This window comes from Amyelois transitella, chromosome 30 (assembly GCF_032362555.1).
Source record: "Amyelois transitella isolate CPQ chromosome 30, ilAmyTran1.1, whole genome shotgun sequence".
Taxonomy (NCBI): Eukaryota; Metazoa; Arthropoda; class Insecta; order Lepidoptera; family Pyralidae; genus Amyelois; species Amyelois transitella.
The window spans coordinates 415,929-435,604 of NC_083533.1; the positions used below are offsets into that span (position 1 = coordinate 415,929).

A 19,676-nucleotide genomic window follows, 5' to 3' on the forward strand; every position below is an offset into this window, starting at 1 on the left:
TTGTGCCATAGAAAAAATGATTAAAAAAAAAATAGTCTACTGCCAACCGGCTGCTCCGTTGTCTATGGCCGCCATTTTTTTTTTACTGGCCAAAATAAAATGAGCACATAATAAGTAAGCGACGTGCACCTGATGACGTATTTCGTCAACTGTGGGAATCGGAGCATGGTTGAACAGAACGCCATTTATACCGTGACTAGCGTCCGACATTGATGTGTCATTTTTAACCACAGACGCGAAAAGAGAGGTGTTATAAAATTGAAATTAAAATAGATTAAGTAACTTACACTGTGTTTTCTTTTTTGGTGTCTTTACTTACTTACTTTAATTTTCCATACTGTTTCTTAGGTGCCGTGTGGTTCCTGCCACCAATAGAAAAAAAAATTGGACCACTCCATCTGTTTCCCATGTTGTAAAAGGCGACTAAGAAATAGGCTTTTATACTTGGGATTCCTTTTTAGGCGATGGGCCGGCAACCTGTCACTATTTGAATCTCAATTCTATCATTAAGCCAATAAGCTGAATGTGGCCATTCAGTCTTTTCAAGACTGTTGGCTCTCTACCTCACAAGGGATATAGGCGTGATATGTATAAAGTAAAGATATATGATGATGTATAAGTATTATATATGTAAAGGGTAGACAGAGCCATTCGCCATATCTTAAATTCTATGTTTTAAAGTCTATGTTTGGCTGAAAAGTGACAGGTTGCTAGCTAGCCTATCACCAAAAAGAAAAAAATCCAAGTTCTCCATTATGGTAAAACTGGAGACTTAAATCATAGTTTCATCTTGCAAATAATCTTGTGGATTTATTCGCACGTAAATAATGCATTTTTCACACCATCTGTGACAACGGACAAGAAAGATTTTTCTTCCTTTTTTAAAATACCCAACCTCACGGCTTTGGACTCCGGGCATTTCGTCCAATCCATCGTTCATTCACAGCTGTGGCCGGCGGGTAAGAACAATCATTCACTTTTTAAAATTGGAATTTGAAAGTTAGGCACCTCAAATTCATTTATTTTTAAAAGTATGTAGGTAAAAGTACCTTTTTAAATTTTAAGTAGGTACCAATAAGTCTGCATAATTCACTTCTTCATTGTAAGAACTTTTGACATTCCTTTTTTAATTTATTTAACTCATGAAATGACTAGATATGGAAATACCTATCAGCGTAGTCATGACACATAGTTTCACACCTACGAAATACTTTCATAACGATGCGAAATATCTCCATTTCAGATTTTTGGCTACTACATCAGATAACTTTGATATTTCACGTATTTTACTTTGCTCTATATCCCAAGCAATAGCAATAGCTATAGTTTCACAACAGCTGTATGACAAACGCGGGAACCAAACGTTCTCTTTTCAAATGTCTTTATGACGTAAGCTGTCAAACGACAACGCGGCGCGTGGCTAGTAATATGCAAATGTCTTTGCTTTTTATGGCCAGTGTTATGCGGAATTAAAAATAACTCATGATATAAGAACTCGCTATTCAAATAATATTGATTTGTTTTTTATGTTTTTGATGGAAACTGTTTGTTGAGAGACTCCGCTTAGCCTTAAAAATATTTTTATACTTTAATCAAATCATTACTAGACTTGCAAGATTTGCACACAGACATAGAAGCAGTAATAGATACGTATAAACCATAAATGTATCTTTCGAGCAAAGATAAATAAAACTGAAGAGTGATAATTCCTATTAGTACTTAATCTTTCTAAGTATGACATACAAATCAAACCGAAGCATACCATAGACCACACACGAAACAAAGAGCAGTCACTAACGTTATTAACGTAATAACGTTAATTTTCACAAATGTTATGAAGAATTTAACAACCAACCTTTTGCTTTAAGAAAAGGTTTAGTTCTTCCACATTCTAGTGAGTTAATTAGAAAACAGTGAGGTCTGTATTAAGGAGTTTAAACATTGACCAAATATATATATACATACATAATAGCATACAAATATATAGTAGGTATTGGCAATAATTACTCACAAAAATTTATGAGCGTAACTCATGCTATTGTATTTTGGCTCCATTTATTATCTACTAAACACCTTTTTATAAAGTGTACTATTTTCAATTAACCTTAATATTACATAAATATTTCGCGTTCCTTAATGCAGTAGGTACCTACTAATTAATGCCGTCACTGACAGGTCTGTTCATTTCTTTCCAAATTAAATTTCGTTTTTATAGAATATTTATATCTTTAGAATAATAAAAAAAAACAATCAAAAAAAGCGTAATTATCTTTCAAATTGACAGTAAAATATAATATCTTTAAAATTTGCAAGTCATTTGTTTTAATACAGTGGAACAAAACATAAATCTAGAAGCTTCCATGTAAAACTGAATTTTTTAATTAAAATGTTAAAATATTTAAAAAGATGAAGTCTCAGAGAATGCCAGTGGCGCATTTAATTAAAACCACTTCAAAGAGCCAAATCGCTGGGTGTCGCGGCGTAACTTAGCTCAATTTAAAAATTAAGACGCCGAGAAAATGTTGAGTTCGTAGAACCAAGAACCGACCTACAAATAGATTGGACATCATTCTTAATTTGTGCTGTAATATTTTTTCCAAAATGTGTGTTTTAGCGAATATAATTATAAATGATAAATAGATAGACTCTTTATTGAACCATAATAAAAAGATAACTTGGGATTCTTCTTTTAACCAATGGTCTACGAACGTGTCTACTCTAATTTGAAATCGTCAGTAGACTATACATACATACATATAATTGAGTTTATATCTCTTGCGGGTTAACAGAGCCAACAGTCTTGAAAAGACTGATAGGCCACATTACCGCCGCTACCGAGCTATTTGGCATAATGATAGAATTGAGATTATAATATTGACAAGTTGCTAGCACATCGCCTAAAAAAAGAATCCCAAGTATGTAAGCCTTTCCCTTAGTCGCCTTTTAAGACATCCATGGCAAAGAGACGGAGTGGTCCTATTATTTTTGGTATTGGTGCCGGGAACCACACGGTAATATATGTAGTATTTATTATTTTTATAAATTGTAATATATGTACTATTTGTTTAGCTGTGTAAATTTCTGTGCAGAAACAAAAAAACAAAATCATCAACCGCACCCAGTCTTTACTTTTTTTTACGGTAGCCAAACTCCAATATACTGCTAATTTTATTTTCTTTCAGCCAGACCGCCATCTATCATAGTCGCTCCATTGCACCGGGGTGCCAATACCAAGATTTAAATGTTTGTTTAAAAAAAAAAAGTTTTGTAGATTAACAATTCTTGACGCGAAACGTCTTGGAATAATAAGAGGAAATTCGCATACCTACTGAAAGTTATGAAGTTTTTAATGAATGGAGTTTACTTATATCGTTGCCTGTGACTTCGTACGCATGTAAAGGTATTTCATGGGACATAAGAATTTGGTTAACCAAAACTTATTATACACCTTATATTCCTGCCCAGACGTTATAACTAAAAAATAATTTCACAGATAAAAATCCGCCATATTGTATCGGCGATTAGCGTTTACAAATACTGGATCATTTAAATCATTAGAGATTAAATCTATACTAATATTATAAAGCTGAAGAGTTTGTTTTGTTTGTTTGTTTGTTTGTTTAAACGCGCTAATCTCAGAAACTACTGAACCGATTTGAATAATTCTTTCACTGTTAGATAGTCTATTTATGGAGGAAGGCTATAGGCTACATTTTATCCCGGATTTCCTACGGGAAACGTCAACAATGCAGGTGAAAGTTGAATGAGTCGGCCATCTGCGAGCTTTCCACGCGAACGCTGCGCAAACCAACAAAGATATAGTAAAACAATGTACTAAAGATGTGAAGTACTCATTTTTTGCCACAAAAAAGTCCGCGAGAGCATATATCTATCTCTTAAGGTTTACTTACAATAACCACTTTTATGTTCATTTTTTAAGATTATTTTTTCATTATAAACATAAGTTGTTTTGAAACCAATTTTCTTTAATTCAGTATTAATCCTTATCCAAATAAATATGTTTATTACTTCCGGCTTTTCATGTAGACTAAAATTGCCATTTACAGTATATAAATCAGACGAATAGGTTTTGAGATATATAGTCGTTATAAGCAATTTGCAGCGAAACATTTAATACGGCGAACCAGCATTCTTTCTAATACGCGTGACCGCCTGACCGCCCAAAATAACTATTCCACGCGGACGAAGTCGCGGGCACAGCTAGTTTTTAATATTCTTGTCCTACTGATTATTTATTGCTCAATTAAGAACTCACTTTTAATACTGTAAGTTAAAAGATAGTAAATTTATTTGAGTGTACTTACATATTGATATAAATTAGCGTTCGCCCGCGGGTTTGTTGGATGAAAATTGAAACCTGAGTTACTTTGTCTATAAGAATCATGTATGAATCCCTTCTGAGATAGACAGAGCTATTAGACACAATATTTAAAGGCCACTGAAGAATGTTTTCTAGTTTATTACAAAAACAAACATTATGTCTAACAATGTGGTTCCCTTGGGTGCCGTGTGGTTCCCGGCACCAATACAAAAAAGAATAGGATCACTCCATCTCTTTCCCATGGGTGTCGAAAAAGGCGACTAAGGGATAGGCTTACAAACTTGGTATTCTTTTTTAGGCGATCGGCTAGCGACCTGTCACTATTTGAATCTCAATTCTATCATTAAGCCAAATAGCTGAACGTGGCCATTCAGTCTTTTCAAGACTGTTGGCTCTGCCTACCCCGCAAGGGATATAGTCGTGACCATATGTATCTATGTATGTATGTCTAACAAAAATCCGTGAAAAGTTTATTTCAAGGGAGGGCATTCGTTTAATAGCACCTCACCACTAGCTACGCCCCGGGGTAAGTAAATAAATCTTAAGAGTTCATCTCTTTTTCCCTCTCGACGGTAGTTTGTCAGTGTGTCTGTCTGTCTGTCACTAATTGTTCCAAACGCGTAAACCATTTGTCTTGTTAAGTCAACATTTTGCCTTTAGGGATTTGAACGAAAAAATTTTGGCCTCTTGCGGAAAGCGTACCTACACACGTCACGTTTTTATTCCTTACGGGGTAGACAGAGCCAGTAATGACACAACACTTGAAGGCTCCGGCTTAAGTAGAATAACTGAATGATTGAATTTAGATTAAATAACGTCTTTATTCCGTACGGGGTAGACATAGCCAACAATCTTGGAAACACATTTATGACGGCCTCTGTGGCGCAGCGGTAGTGCGCTTGTCTGTGACACCGGAGGTCCCGGGTTCGAATCCCGGGCAGGGCATGATTAGAAACGAACTTTCTCCGATTAGCCTGGGTCTTCGATGTTTATCTATATAAATATTTATTATAAAATATAGTATCGTTGAGTTAGTATCTCGTGACACAAGTCTCGAACTTATTTCGAGGCTAACTCCATATACGTAATTTAAAAAAAAAACATTGTGACCATGTTCAGTTATAAGGTAGCTCACAAACGGATGAATTAATTGAAATCACTTCATCCGTTTGTGAGCTATGATGACACAGACAGACATACACGTCAAACTTATAACACCCCTCTTTTTCAGTCGAGGGTTAAAAACAACTCGAGTGTACTCGATGACGTTTGGAAGAGACAGACAAAGCATAGACAACGTTTTCCAGTACATTCCCACGGGGGAGGAGTCCCGCTGCAAATCTAATAGTCTATACTAATATTATAAAGCTGATGAGTTTGTTTGTTTGAACGCGCTAATCTCAGGAACTACTAGTTCGAATTGAAAAAATTCTTTTTGTGTTGAATAGTCCTTTTATCGAGGAAGGCTTTAAGGCTATATAACATCACGCTGCAACTTTAATGAGCGAAGAAATAATCGAAAATGTGAAAAGAAAAAGGGAAAATCTAAAAAATTCTTTGAGAGCTTCAATGATGCCCAAAATAACTATTCCACGCGGACGAAGTCGCGGGCACAGGTAGTCTATCTATACTTATAATAGGTATCTATAAAATTGACCCGCAGATTTCTCAGCCACCGACTGTACTTTTTCAATCAAATAACTTATAATTAAAAAGAAAACGCATTTATGCACAATGGAACCCGTGCGAATGAAAGCTGCGTCTGCGCATCCAAGTACATACTTGTAAAGAGTTATTGTGTTGTAGTATTTATGTAATCGTTTTCGTAATAGACCGTATCTTCTTCACACTGTTTGAATATTCAGTACAGATTTTTTGATAAACGTTAATCAAAAATACTCCGGCTTAAGAAGAATAACTGAATGATTGAATTTAGATTAAATAACGTCTTTATTCCGTGCGGGGTAGACATAGCCAACAATCTTGGAAACACATTTATGACGGCCTCTGTGGCGCAGCGGTAGTGCGCTTGTCTGTGACACCGGAGGTCCCGGGTTCAAATCCCGGCCAGGGCATGATTAGAAACGAACTTTCTCCGATTAGCCTGGGTCTTGGATGTTTATCTATATAAATATTTATTATAAAATATAGCATCGTTGAGTTAGTATCTCGTAAAACAAGTCTCGAACTTACTTCGAGGCTAACTCGATCTGTGTAATTTGTCCCGTATATATTTATTAATCAACCAACATCGATCACAACGTTTTAGGTCAGTAAAGGGTTCTGAAGGTAACATGATAGGTGCTCAACCCATTTCAAGCCCTGCCAAGTTCCTCCTGAGACAATTGACGTGTCTTTAAGAGTAATTGTACGCTCAAGTGTAAGAATTCAATGCAATTTAACAAAAAGTCTTTAAAACCGCAGCTTGATCAAATCGGATCAGGTTGTAGCGGGTATTAGGTTAAGTTTAAAATTTGTATAATAATTAATATTTAAAGATTTTTATTATATGTAAATTATATCGTATTTAAGTTTCTGCTGAGTCCGGCCCCTAGAATACGGTCCTGTCTCTTAATAGAATACCTAGCGCCTGGCAATTTCAAATCGCAGAGTCTTCTATTTATTTCGTTGCGTTTTTGTTCCATAGTTTTTTGTTTCTTTTCACATTTTTTCATTCGATAATATTTTAGCATCCAATATAGGTATGTTTATTTTGTAAATCGTATTATTCTTTACATAATTCGCAAGTTGGCAATAAGGTCAAGAGTGCCCGGATGAGGCGAAAGAAGTATGCAGGGATCGTGGTTATTGCAAATATGTAGTCTACCTACCTCTCTGGGGAAGAGGCGTGATCTATACTAATATTATAAAGCTGAAGAGTTTGTTTGTTTGAACGCGTTAAATCTCAGGAACTACTGGTCCGAATTGAAAAATTATTTTTGCGTCGAATAGACCATTTATCGAGGCAGGCTTTAGGCTATATATATAACATCACGCTGCAACTATAAGGAGCAAAGAAATAATGGAAAAAGTGAAAAAAACGGCGAAAATTATTCATCCCTGAGGGCTTCAATGATGCCTAAAATAACTATTCCACGCGGACGAAGTCGCGGGCACAGCTAGTGTCATATATACAGTAAGTCTGAATTTAAAAACGCTCTTAAACTGAACCGGGTTTCACGCTCTGTGCTACGAAAAATTATAGTCTGTCATAGGATCAAACTACGTGAGAAAGAGAAGGACGTATTAGTTAGAGCGAGACAGAACGAGACCTACTATAACCGGTCAGGACACTTTCTATGTTGTTTTTCTAGTCCAGCACACTGATGGTAGAAAATAAATCTGAAAAAAAGGTAATAACCTTCGGTACGTGTCAACATAATTACATACATACACACAACCGTTGGTTCTGTCTACCCCGCAAGGGATATAGACATGACCATATGTATGTATGTACGGTGTATTTATCGTACTCCTATCGTACCTATACCAATAAAAAACATCTTAAAAGATCACATGAACCACACCAAATATATTTTTCGGTTACATTAAAAAATATACCTACAATAAAAAATCTTTTACCGCCGTCTTGAGACTGAAAAGATTTAAAAATCAACCTTATATCTTTTACAATTAAGTCTATCATAAGAATCCCTTTGACGTGGCCACAAGACTTGCAGCATCAGGAAAATGTTACGCAGTGGTTCTGTAAAGCATAGTCGTAACTTTGGGACTGAGTTTAAATAGAATTGACCAAAACCCCGGACTATGAGAAGTTTATTAATCCTACTACTATTATAAAGGCGAAAGTTTGTATGGATGTATGGATGTTTGTTACTCTTTCACGCAAAAACTACTGAACCGATTACCATGAAATTTGGTATGTAGGTAGCTGAAGACCCAGAATAACACATAGGCTACTTTTTATCCCAGAGTTCCCGCGGGATTGATAGGGTTTCCATGCGGACGAAGTCGCGGGTGGCCTCTAGTTAATATATAGCGGGAGAGGAGATTATATAATTCTTTTAGGCGACTGGCTAGCAACTTATCACTTTATATGAATCTCAACTCTATCAGTAAGTCAAACAAACAGCTATAATCTTTATTTACATAGAATACATACATACATATGGTCACGCCTATATCATTTGAGGGGTAGACAGAGCCAACAGTCTTGAAAAGGCTGAATGGCCACGTTCAGCTATTTGGCTTAATGATATAGAATTGAGATTCAGATAGTGACAGGTCGCTAGCCCATCGGCTAAAAAAGAATCCCAAGTATCTAAGCCTATCCCTTAGTCGCCTTTTACGACACCCATGGGAAAGAGATTGAGTGGTCCTATTCTTTTTTGGTATCGGTGCCGGGAACCACACGGCAATGCCGGGAACCTCACGGCAATTTACATAGAATTACACAGTTAAAAAATAAAAAGGTAAACCCATTCAGTTAAAAAATAATGATCTATGTGAGAGACTGGAGTCTATGATGTAATTTTCCCCGCTTTTTTTTTTACGTTTTCCATTATTTCTTATAGTTGCAGTGTGATGTTATATAGCGCAAAGCTTTCCTCGATAAGTCTATTCAACACAAAAATATTTTTTCAATTTGAACCAGTAGCGCGTTCAAACAAACATACAAACAAACTCTTCAGCTTTATAATATTAGATGATGAACAAGAAATAAATAAGGATACCTACTAAGACAAAGAAGACGTGACTCATTCTTTGAGTACAGTCAACCGCATTATCAAGTTAGCTTTAAGTTTTAAGTTTATAAGATGTGAACAATGTACTAGACATTAAAGAATTTTTGATTCATACATACATATGATCACGTCTATATCCCTTGCGGGGTAGATAGAGCCAATAGTCTTGAAAAGACTTATATGTCACGTTCAGCTGTTTGGCTTTATGGTGGAATTGAGATTCATAGTGACAGGTTGCTAGCCCATCGCCTAAAAGAAGAATTCCAACTTTATAAGCCTGAATTTTTGATGTTGATTTAATAATGATTTTGACCTATGTTTCGTAATTCGAATTTGCATTGAATACTTCTACTGGCTCTATCTGCCCCGCAATGGATATAGACGTGAATGAATGAAAAAAATATTACAATTTTAGGATTCCGCGCCCACAGGGTGAAAACGGGTGGAAATCAGTTCAGATATTTTGACGTGAAAAACAGACAAATAAACTTTCACATTTATAACATTAGTATGAATAAGTAGGTAGGTAGGTACCTACCGTGAACCGACAAGAGTACATCTGAACATTATTTATTCGTACACAACAGTGGAATTTCTTTTTTAGCAGACTTAAAAAAAGGAGGTTCTAAACTCGAACGTTTTTTTTTATAACAAAACAAAAGCAACCTAGTCTGTTACATTATTAGAATGAGAATCGAGACAAAGAATACAATAAATTCAAAAATAGAATCCGTCTAAGTACCTACCTACCTACCGCAGACAATAGCAGGTAGAATATTAACTTTCTTTGTACCTTTATGAAAACAGAAGATATTGAAGTACTACATACATATACCGGTAAAATACAGATTCAATACACACAAAAAGATAACAAATAAGGTCTTAGTTTAGATAGGAATGATTATCTACCTGTAGATAGTGAATCCTGATGTTGGCCACAACACTTTCGAAGTAACAAAAACGAGCACGGATGAGTTTTTTTAAACTGTAACGTAATTGTTTTACGGTTGGACGATGCTTGGTCGCCCACGCCACACCTCAGGCACTTTCAAACCGGTTTCCGAAGGATCACCGTAAAAGTAGACTCGGAACTCGCGAGAGAGAAACGTAGCCTCACCGCGGACGATGTCTGTGGACTGGCGCCCGAAAAAAAAGTAAGCGTTGGGTTGCCAGTTGCGGTAACTTTTTTGTACAGTGTAGCTTTCTTGTCGTATATTCTTAGCTTCGATCATTTATAACAATAAATGTTATGATCGAGATATTGTAAGGAATGATTGAATAAAAAATACGACAAGATTATTTTTATATGTTTACACCTTAAAATTATTATTCAATTTGTTTGAAAAATTTTTAACTTTAACAAAATTGAATGTTAGCAAAGATTTTTGGTTAGTACTTTTGTGTGATTTCATAATAAAAATTAATCTATTGTATATTTAATACAAGTAAAGCTAATTGTCATGATTTCGTTTTTGATAAATCGATAAACTAAATTTTCTATTCACTTTCTCATTATTTAAATTTAATATACCTTGATTTCAGAACACAAATGCAATTTTCCTTTAATTTATTGAGCAGAAAATTCGAACGCGTGTTTTGCGCTGCTCATTTTCTTTTCTTATACTTTATTTTGATGATAAAATTAATGTTATCATGTTATAACAACATACAGCCACGTCTATATCCCTTGCTGGGCAGATAAATCCTACAATCTTCAAAAGACTGAAAGGCCACGTACAGCTGTTTGGCTTTATGATAGAATTGAAATTCAAATAATAACAGATTGCTAGCACATCGCCTAACAAAAGAATCCCAAGTTTCAGCTTGACGGAAATTATGCAACAAATAAACATGATATCTTATTAACATCTCTTTTTCTTTTGGCTAATGTAAATTATACCTAAATAGTAACAATTTTTGTGTCACTCAACACTGCTAAACAACTTTCATCGTACGTTCGTGCTTCTCCGGAGAACTTCGGCAACGCTCGCGACGTGACTAAAACTTGCTCGCAAAAGAAAATAAAAGTAAGATATTTTTTGTTGCTTATATCTCAATAATAACTTCAAATATTTCCTGAATTGACGTTGCCTTTGAAGCGATGAAGAGAGAAAGTATTTGTTGAGTAACTCTTAAGGTACTTATTTGAATTGAAAGAAAAAAAAACTGTGGAACTGAGCAATGGAAAAAGTGGCCAGTACTTTATTAATCTAACAGACTATACTACATTACTCAGTTACTTTTTAATACCTATATATCAATAGGATACATTTAAATAGTAAAAACAGACACTAAAAAAAAAATATTATTACATACATAAAGGTTATTGCCGGGATGAAAATAAACACTGCGTAGGTAAAATAAAGACAAATATAATATTATGAAATATTAAAGTAACATGAAATTAAAACACAGAAAAAAAACAATAGACTAACGCACTCCCTTTTCACCTTTTTTTTTAATTTGAAATTCTTAGTGACCAGTATGTTTTTGTTGAATGAAAAAGGTGCGTTCGTTTTTATACAATATAAAAAAGTTTTCTTTGAAACATCCATGTTTTATCCCACCTGCTTCCCGCAAAGACTGGCAGAGATCATAAGCTTATTTCAAGATAATTTTCAAAAGTAAGTTACGGATTTATCAATGTACCCATATACACAAAATTACGCCTCTATCCCAGAGGGATAGGCAGAGACTTCATCTTTCTACTTACCACGATCCTTGACCACTTCTCTCGTTTCGTCCACATTCATAACTGTCTTCATGCAAGCATCAGTTTCGAGTGCTCTTGACCTAACCTATTTACATATGCCAAAAACAATAAGAATGCACCTTCCCTCCATATCAAAGTAATTTATGCCTGAGAAAGTCGGGACTCGAACTTGCTATTAGCACGACTGCTGGTCTGCTTTCTGTGCCACTGATTGCGGCGGGTCGTTGAACTTGGAGCCCTATTTATTGTATTGTACGAGGGTAATGATGTTCCGGAAGTTCTGTACAAGAGTAAGCTATTTATAATTTACCATTATTTGGGCAAGTTGGTCTGTTAAACACGAATGCAAGTATTTTGAACCAGTTTTCCTGTCCTCCGCTTTTTTGTTTGTTTGTAATATCTCTATTGTAGTTACATGCGAAAAAAACACATATATTAAATATATATATTAAATGCGACAGGAAAAGTTCTTACTTTCTCAGGGTAAGGTACATCTTAGTACTCTTAACTACTTTTCTGCAAATTTTATGAGGTTAAGTAAAGTTGATATGACGTTCATTCATTCATTTATATTATTACGTGTATATCCTCCTACCTCGCAAGCGAGGTAAACAGAGCCAACAGTCTTGATAGACTGACAGGCCACGTTTAGCTGTTTGGCTTAATGATAGAATTGAGATTCAAATAGTAACAGGTTGATACCCCATCGCCTATAAGAAGAATCCCGAGTTAAGCCTTTACCTTAGTCACCTTTAAGGTACGACATCCATGGGAAAAAGATGGATTGATTGGATATCTGGATTGTGTGACGATGATTCAATAAGGGTAAGGTTCCCCTGCAAAGGTTGCGGAGTTCAGACGGAAGTCGCTTCGTGTAAAAACCTGACTCACCCAATCCAGGATCCATGGTCAAAGGCCCGGGCTCCTTTCCAGAGTGTTGAGGGATGCAACCGGGATTAAAGCCAGGGTGAAGATACATATTTGATATTTGTTAAATCCTCAACCTCAGAATAAAACTCACTTGTATAAACCATTCCTTTGAGCCAGGCCTTTGAGCCAGGAATAATTTGTATCAAATATTTTAAGCATGTCTTTGAATGAAATACTTTAAAATTGAGTAAAAGATAACATCTTGACCTTTGACATTTATAAAACAAATCGTTAAAATTCTGGGGCTTTCATAAATTGCTCATTCATAAATGTACACTGTAGCTTTGTTGTTGACAGTAATTAATTAATTATCTTTGTTTTAAGTTTCGGTAAAATGTTAGAGGTTGATGTTGCTCAACCGGGGATTATGTAAAACTTGGAATAATAAAAAGACTTTTATTAATTTGTAAATAACATTGATGTGTGTGGCGACATCTCTACGCAACAAGTCACAACAGCCAATAACAGCGAAGAGTCTGAATCGCGAAAGCAAAGATTTCACGGATTGGAGCATATATACAACCTCCGACACAACATCGTCTGTCGCGCGGTTCCCCAGGCATAACACCTAGCCTGGCGGAAGATCTTCCCTTTGGTGGCGGTCGAGCCGAATCATCGCTCCCGCTACAACACTTTTCTTTATTTGTGATATTAAATGTTCATTGTAAATATAATAAACTAGATGTGCCTGCGACTTCGTCAGCGTGTAATAGTTATTTTTGGCATCATTGAAGCCCTCAAGGGTGAATAATTTTCCCCGTTTTTCACATTTTTCATTATTTCTTCGCTCATAATAGTTGCAGCGTAATGTAATATAGCCTAAAGCCTTCCTCGATGTATTCAACGCAAAATGATTTTTTAATTCGAATCAGTAGTTCCTCAGATTAGCGCGTTCAAACAAACAAACTCGCCAGCTTTATAATACTCGTATTAGTATAGATTATCTATATATCTTGTGTCTTAATAAAAAAATTAGAGATTTATTAATCCTGACTAACCTAAAACAATTTTCCTATCGATAAGCAAGAAACCAATAAACATTCGAGTTAACACGACTCTCGAGTTTTATAGGAAAAGTTTTATCAATATCATCACATCGGTTTGGAACTTCGTAAATATTTATTACGCTGGTAAACTTGGTCGGTTCTATGCGTGGGATTCCAAGTGTAGTTGGTAACTAAGTGACATATGATATGTTATCGTTTAAATTTAGATTAAATCAATTAATCATAACAATGCATACTCACGTTAACATTTCTATTCTAAGTTTGAATTGTGAAGTTGACGTTAGTGATGAAAATGCTGCAGTGCAGTTTGTCACCACTTCCTCTGCACTGACGCTTTGGAAGCGGCAGTGAACTTAGTTTTAAGCTATTTGATTTTTGACGTCAACCAATGTTGTGAAACCAAAAGATATGACTATTATTAAATGATGTTACAAATGTTGAAAATTTACATAGGTACATACATAAACCTGCTTTCCATTGGGGTAGGCAGAGACTAAGGATTTCCACTTACTACGATCCTTACAGACCTCTTCCGCTTCCTCCTTTTATTGAAAAACTTTTGTTGAAAATTTAGAATTTTTTGATTTTGTTCCGTGTGGTTCCCGGCGTTAAAAAATACTGGCCTCTAAATTGTTTGTAGCGTAATTGTAACATGACAAAAAAAATCTAAATTGGTATTGGTATGTTTGAACAGCTGAAACGAATGGCACACTTATTTTATGTTATGTATGTTAGTCTATCAAGTATTCTCTATAAGTCTATTCTAAAATTATAAAGCTGAAGAGTTTGTTTGTTTGAACGAGCTCATCTCAGGAAGTACTGGTTCGAATTGAAAAATTCTTTGGTTGAATAGACCATTTATCGAGGAAGGATTTAGGTTATATACCTAATATCAAGCTGCAACTGCAATGCAATATTAAAAAGATAAGTAATAGCATAATTCATGTCAGTGAAATTAACCATTCGAATTGAAATGATAATTTTACCTACAAAATTTCGAAAGTGTCGATAATCCGTCAAAGTTATGCATTCATGATTAACATATTCAACGAAAGCCTTGCTCATTTATCAGTACTTCAGATTAGGGCTGCCTCCAATCAATAGCTTTATAAAATTCTTGCATTAATGACTGCCGTGCGGTTCGCGGCACCAATATAAAAAAGTATAGGACCACTCCATCTAATTTTCCATGGATGTCGTAAGAGGCGACTAAGGGATAGGCTTATAAACTTGGGATTCTTATTTTAGGCGATGGGTTAACAACCTGCCACTATTTGAATCTCAATTCTATAATAAAGCCACACAGCTGAACGTGGCCTTTCAGTCTCTTCAAGACTGTTGGATCTGTCTACCCCGCACGGGATATAGACGTGACTATATGAATGAATTAATGAGTGACTGATATACTGGCAGACAAAGTACAGCCAGCTGGAAGGTAAGGTTAACCCTTAATATTTAACCTAAAAGAGAGAGGTATATTTTTGACATATTTCCTGTCAACGTATATACATAAGAACAAATAATCACGCTTTATCTCCTTACCTTTTAAAGTACCCGAAACCGCCGAGCTTGCATGAAGAGAGTTATGAATGTGGATGAAGCGAAGGAAGTATGCAGAGATCGTGGCAAGTGGAAAGAGGTAGTCTCTGCCTACGCCTCCGGGAAAGAGGCGTGATTTTATTCATTTATTTACTAATTTATGTACACAGAAAACATCGAGACTGATAAACACAAGAAACAAAATTACAAAGGTTCTGTTTATGTATGTATGTATTTATTAAAAACCTAGGTAGATAGAGCTAATCGGCTCAAAAAGATGACGGAATAACTCAACCTGACCAAGGCATTATTTGAGCTTGCGTGCTTGGTACACTTGGGGGTCATCTTGCTTTTGGTGGTAAGCGAGAGTCAAGTCAAGTCAATTCTGTCAACTTCATCCGCTTGGCTACGGATACGGGTAAGATTCCCCTGCAAAGGTAACGGAGGTCAGACGGGAGTCGCTTCGTGTAATAACCTGACTCACCCATACATACATACATACATATGATCACGTCTTTATCCCTTACGGGGTAGACGGAGCCAACAGTCTTGAAAAGTACTGATAGGCCACGTTCAGCTGTTTGGCTTAATGATAGAATTGAGATTCAAATAGTGACGGGTTGCTAGCCCATCGCCTAAAAGAAGAATCCCAAGTTTATAAGCCTATCCCTTAGTCGCCTTTTACGACATCCATGGGAACGAGATGGAGTGGTCCTGTTCTTTTTTTTAATGGTGCCAGGAACCACACGGCACTCACCCATTCAGACATAACTAACCTGACTCACCCATTCCAGGATCTATGTTGAAGGGCTTTCACCGGGCCCCTCTCCAGAGTGGTGAGGATGCAACCGGGACTAAAGCCAGGAGGAAGTACGACAACCCTAGTTCAGATTAAAAATTGAAAGGTAAGGAAATAACAAATCATGAAGCTATACAATTAAACTGCCGTGTATGCGTTAGTGTACGGTAGTTTTGCAATATCAGCACTTTCTCTGCTATGATTGAGTTATTAAGTCCAAGTTATAGGTTGAAGCGTTTAAAATGCTATTAATATTATAAACGCGAAAGTTTGTGAGTATGTCAGGATGTCCGTTATGTTTGTTACTCTTTCACGCAAAAACTACAGAACCGATTTCGATGAAATTTGGTATGTAGGTAGCTGATGTGTCATATTAGTGTCAATGTCATTGTCAAGAGAGATAGACTAACAGTTTGTAACGGCCATACAGGACAATAAATCAGTTGGGCATTGCGTCATCATGCAAGCGAAGCTCGAATGTGTTTTATTTAATATCCTAAACAATCATAAATTCCTTCCTATATGAAACATGGTGTCAGGTGTGGCCTTATCATTCATAACTGTGAACGATCTAGGACCATTTCCTTCTTCCATCACTTTACCTGAAGACCAATACTTGTTATAAGGTACATTCTGTATAATCACATCTTTCCCTTTTTTAAAAGACCCTTTCAATTTAGAAGTTTTATTATAAATGGTCCTAGATTTTTCATTATTTTTTAACAATTTTTCTTTAACATCTACACACAACTTAGATTTCAAAAGTTCTTTTGAGCATGGTAAGTTTGTTCTTAACAACCTGTTCATTAACAACTCTGAAGGAGAATAATCTAAATTTGCCACTGGACTGGTAGCCGGCAGTAATGATGTAGTCACTAGGGCAGGTAGAGTTGTTAGAAAACCAGTTTATTTGTAAGATTTTGATTTAAAATAATATAGTAAAATAGATAATAAATATTAGTATATAATATGTAATATAAAAATAAATAACATAAGGGGGGGATGTGTCATATTAGTGTCAATGTCATTGTCAAGAGAGATAGACTAACAGTTTGTAACGGCCATACAGGACAATAAATCAGTTGGGCATTGCGTCATCATGCAAGCGAAGCTCGAATGTGTTTTATTTAATATCCTAAACAATCATAAATTCCTTCCTATATGAAACAGCTGAAAACCCAGAATATCATATAGGCTACTTTTTATCCCGGAGTCCCCGCGGGAATGATTGAATGAATGGTTTAACAGTGCTCGATGATTTAAATAAAAATTTACACTTTATTTATGCAAACAAAATTTATAAATTGCAGAGAAAAATATCAGTCAAAAAAGAAAATTATTTCTTACAGGTCTAATATCCTTATTCTATCTGTTATGTTTTACGGCTTAACCGTTGATGCGATTTTCTATGCAATTTGTTATGATTATATTTAATTATCCAAATTAAAAAACTTGTGGCAACTCCGGCGCAGCTGCGGGAAAAAATTAGTAATAATATTCAATTCTGTCCAACCTACCTACTACTACCTCTTTTGATTTGCACCAAACCCTCAAATATTTCTTATCGTCTATTGTGACCGTCTACCGTGAGACCAGACCGCACAATGTTAATGATTAAGACCCGCGAAGTAATTTTAAAGCATTTATCACTTTCGTGATAAATAATATTTTTAGAAAAAAAATCATCTATTTTTGTTATTTTTTTGTGTATTTATTCTAATATAGTGAGTGAGTGGTAGGTTATATTTGTAAAATATTGCGACCACACAATAAAATTTATAATAGTAAAAATTTGTTTAATTTAAAAATTAACTAAAATAAGTCTTATTTACTTTAATTCAAAAATACTAATTAATTTAACACCCACTTAATTTCTCTGCTTAAGTCAAAAGTTAACTTATTGCTTTTCTACTTTATTATTACTTACCTAGTAATAAATAATGTTATTTAATCACTTACAGCTGCAAAAGTACATAATAGATGCATTCTAATCTAATCCACATCCTCAGATAATTCTTTGTCATTATTACAAAAATGATATTATTGCAATAACAATAACATGATTCATCAGGTTTGTAATTGTTATGAAACGTTTATTTAGCGCACGATTAAAGTAAATAAAGAAACTGATGACAGTTTATTTTTAGATAAATTTAGTGTAATGTGTAAAGAAAAAAGCATATCAAGGGCAAGTGAAATTGATAACGATGTCTTTTCAAGATTTTATTTATTTTGAAACGCACTGAGAATATAAACAAAAAGACCTAAGAATTCATGTTGGCATATGATCTCTCTGTGTCATTATAGTGTATTTCATATTTACTTGTATTATGTAAATAAATAATTACTTTATTCACTTTTTCATACCAGAATTATCACAGTACGGTAATCTTTATTATATGGGGATAACAGAATGGAATTAATCTGCACAGGATCGAACCAGCCCATGACATTTAAATAAATGATGTTCTTGTTTGAGGAATAAAAAAAAGTCACATTTTCCCTAAGGAGAATTGATGAATGAAACAAGAAACAGCCCCTGTAAGTATAGTTGCAAAACTAATTAAATTAATACTTATTTAAACTAATAATTACAGAATGACTTTCTCTAAGAAATGCATATTAGGCTGCTGTTTCAGTTGCATTTATTGTAGGTACAGTCACACTGTCAATACTTTACTTGTCTTACTTATTTTTATAACTAAGTATAATGAAAATGTTGGTATTCTGACTTTAATTAAGTAAAAAAAAAAAAATTCATTTGTTCAACGTTTCCTACCTTTTTAAGTAAATTTGGAACTTGAATTTTGAAAAATATGTGTTTTTATTTATAGGTGTTCATTTTGGGAAACATAACAAAAAATATTGTCACGCGTCGTCATACTTATTTTCCAATTATATTATTTTTTAATGATTGAATTTGATGGTTTTATAATGAAGATCACAGTTCCATCAAAAAAATTGACTACCAATTAAACATAAAATTCTTTAACAATCAACATTTTTTTGTTTATAATTTAGTTAATACACATAAAATATTTTCTTGTTTATTTATATTTGTTTACATTAAAACATTTTATATGATGGTAACTGTACTACAACATTCTAAATTTACGCTTTGCTGATTAAAGGCAAATAAAACATGAAGTGTAGTAATAAAATTAATTAAAATTATATGTGTGTCTTGGATGGATTTTGTGAAAGTACCTGTTAAAATTTCACTTACTTTGTAGCAAATATAGTTTTAGATGAGCCAGTTTATGATTATTTAACACTAAGTGTAGTTTTTGGCAAATAATGAAAAAAAAACCTATTCTGATTTCGTAGTAACGTCATAAAGAACACTAAATATTGACATTGGAGGTTAAATTATTTTGCTTTTCTTCTCTATCTTACCTTAAAGTTGGATCTGCTATCTCTTCGAATGGGATTAAAATAATCAATAATTAGTATCAATTATTTGAACCCCATTCAAATTCAATTCCATATTATCAATTTCAATAGGATTAAGTAAATAAAAAAATTGTTTCTCATTCTTTCTTAACATGAAAGTGAAAGTTACCAAAAACTAACAAATAAGCGTAACTTTTTCTATTCTATTCTGGCAACTCTCTGAGCCGAGTGTCAGTGTCATTTGTTG

General features: G+C 34.6%; 1 protein-coding gene across 5 annotated transcripts in view; it reads right to left on the reverse strand.

Annotated features, from left to right (window-relative positions):
• Window positions 1-10,174, reverse strand: part of LOC106136553 (fasciclin-3) — a 129,129-nt gene extending 118,955 nt beyond the window's left edge. For all 5 annotated transcript variants that reach the window (XM_060953043.1, XM_060953042.1, XM_060953041.1 and 2 more), the window contains exon 1: window positions 9,958-10,174. The gene's annotated coding sequence lies outside the window, so the exon portion shown is untranslated. The remainder of the gene's footprint in view (window positions 1-9,957) is intronic.
• Between the last annotated feature and the right edge of the window lie 9,502 nt (window positions 10,175-19,676).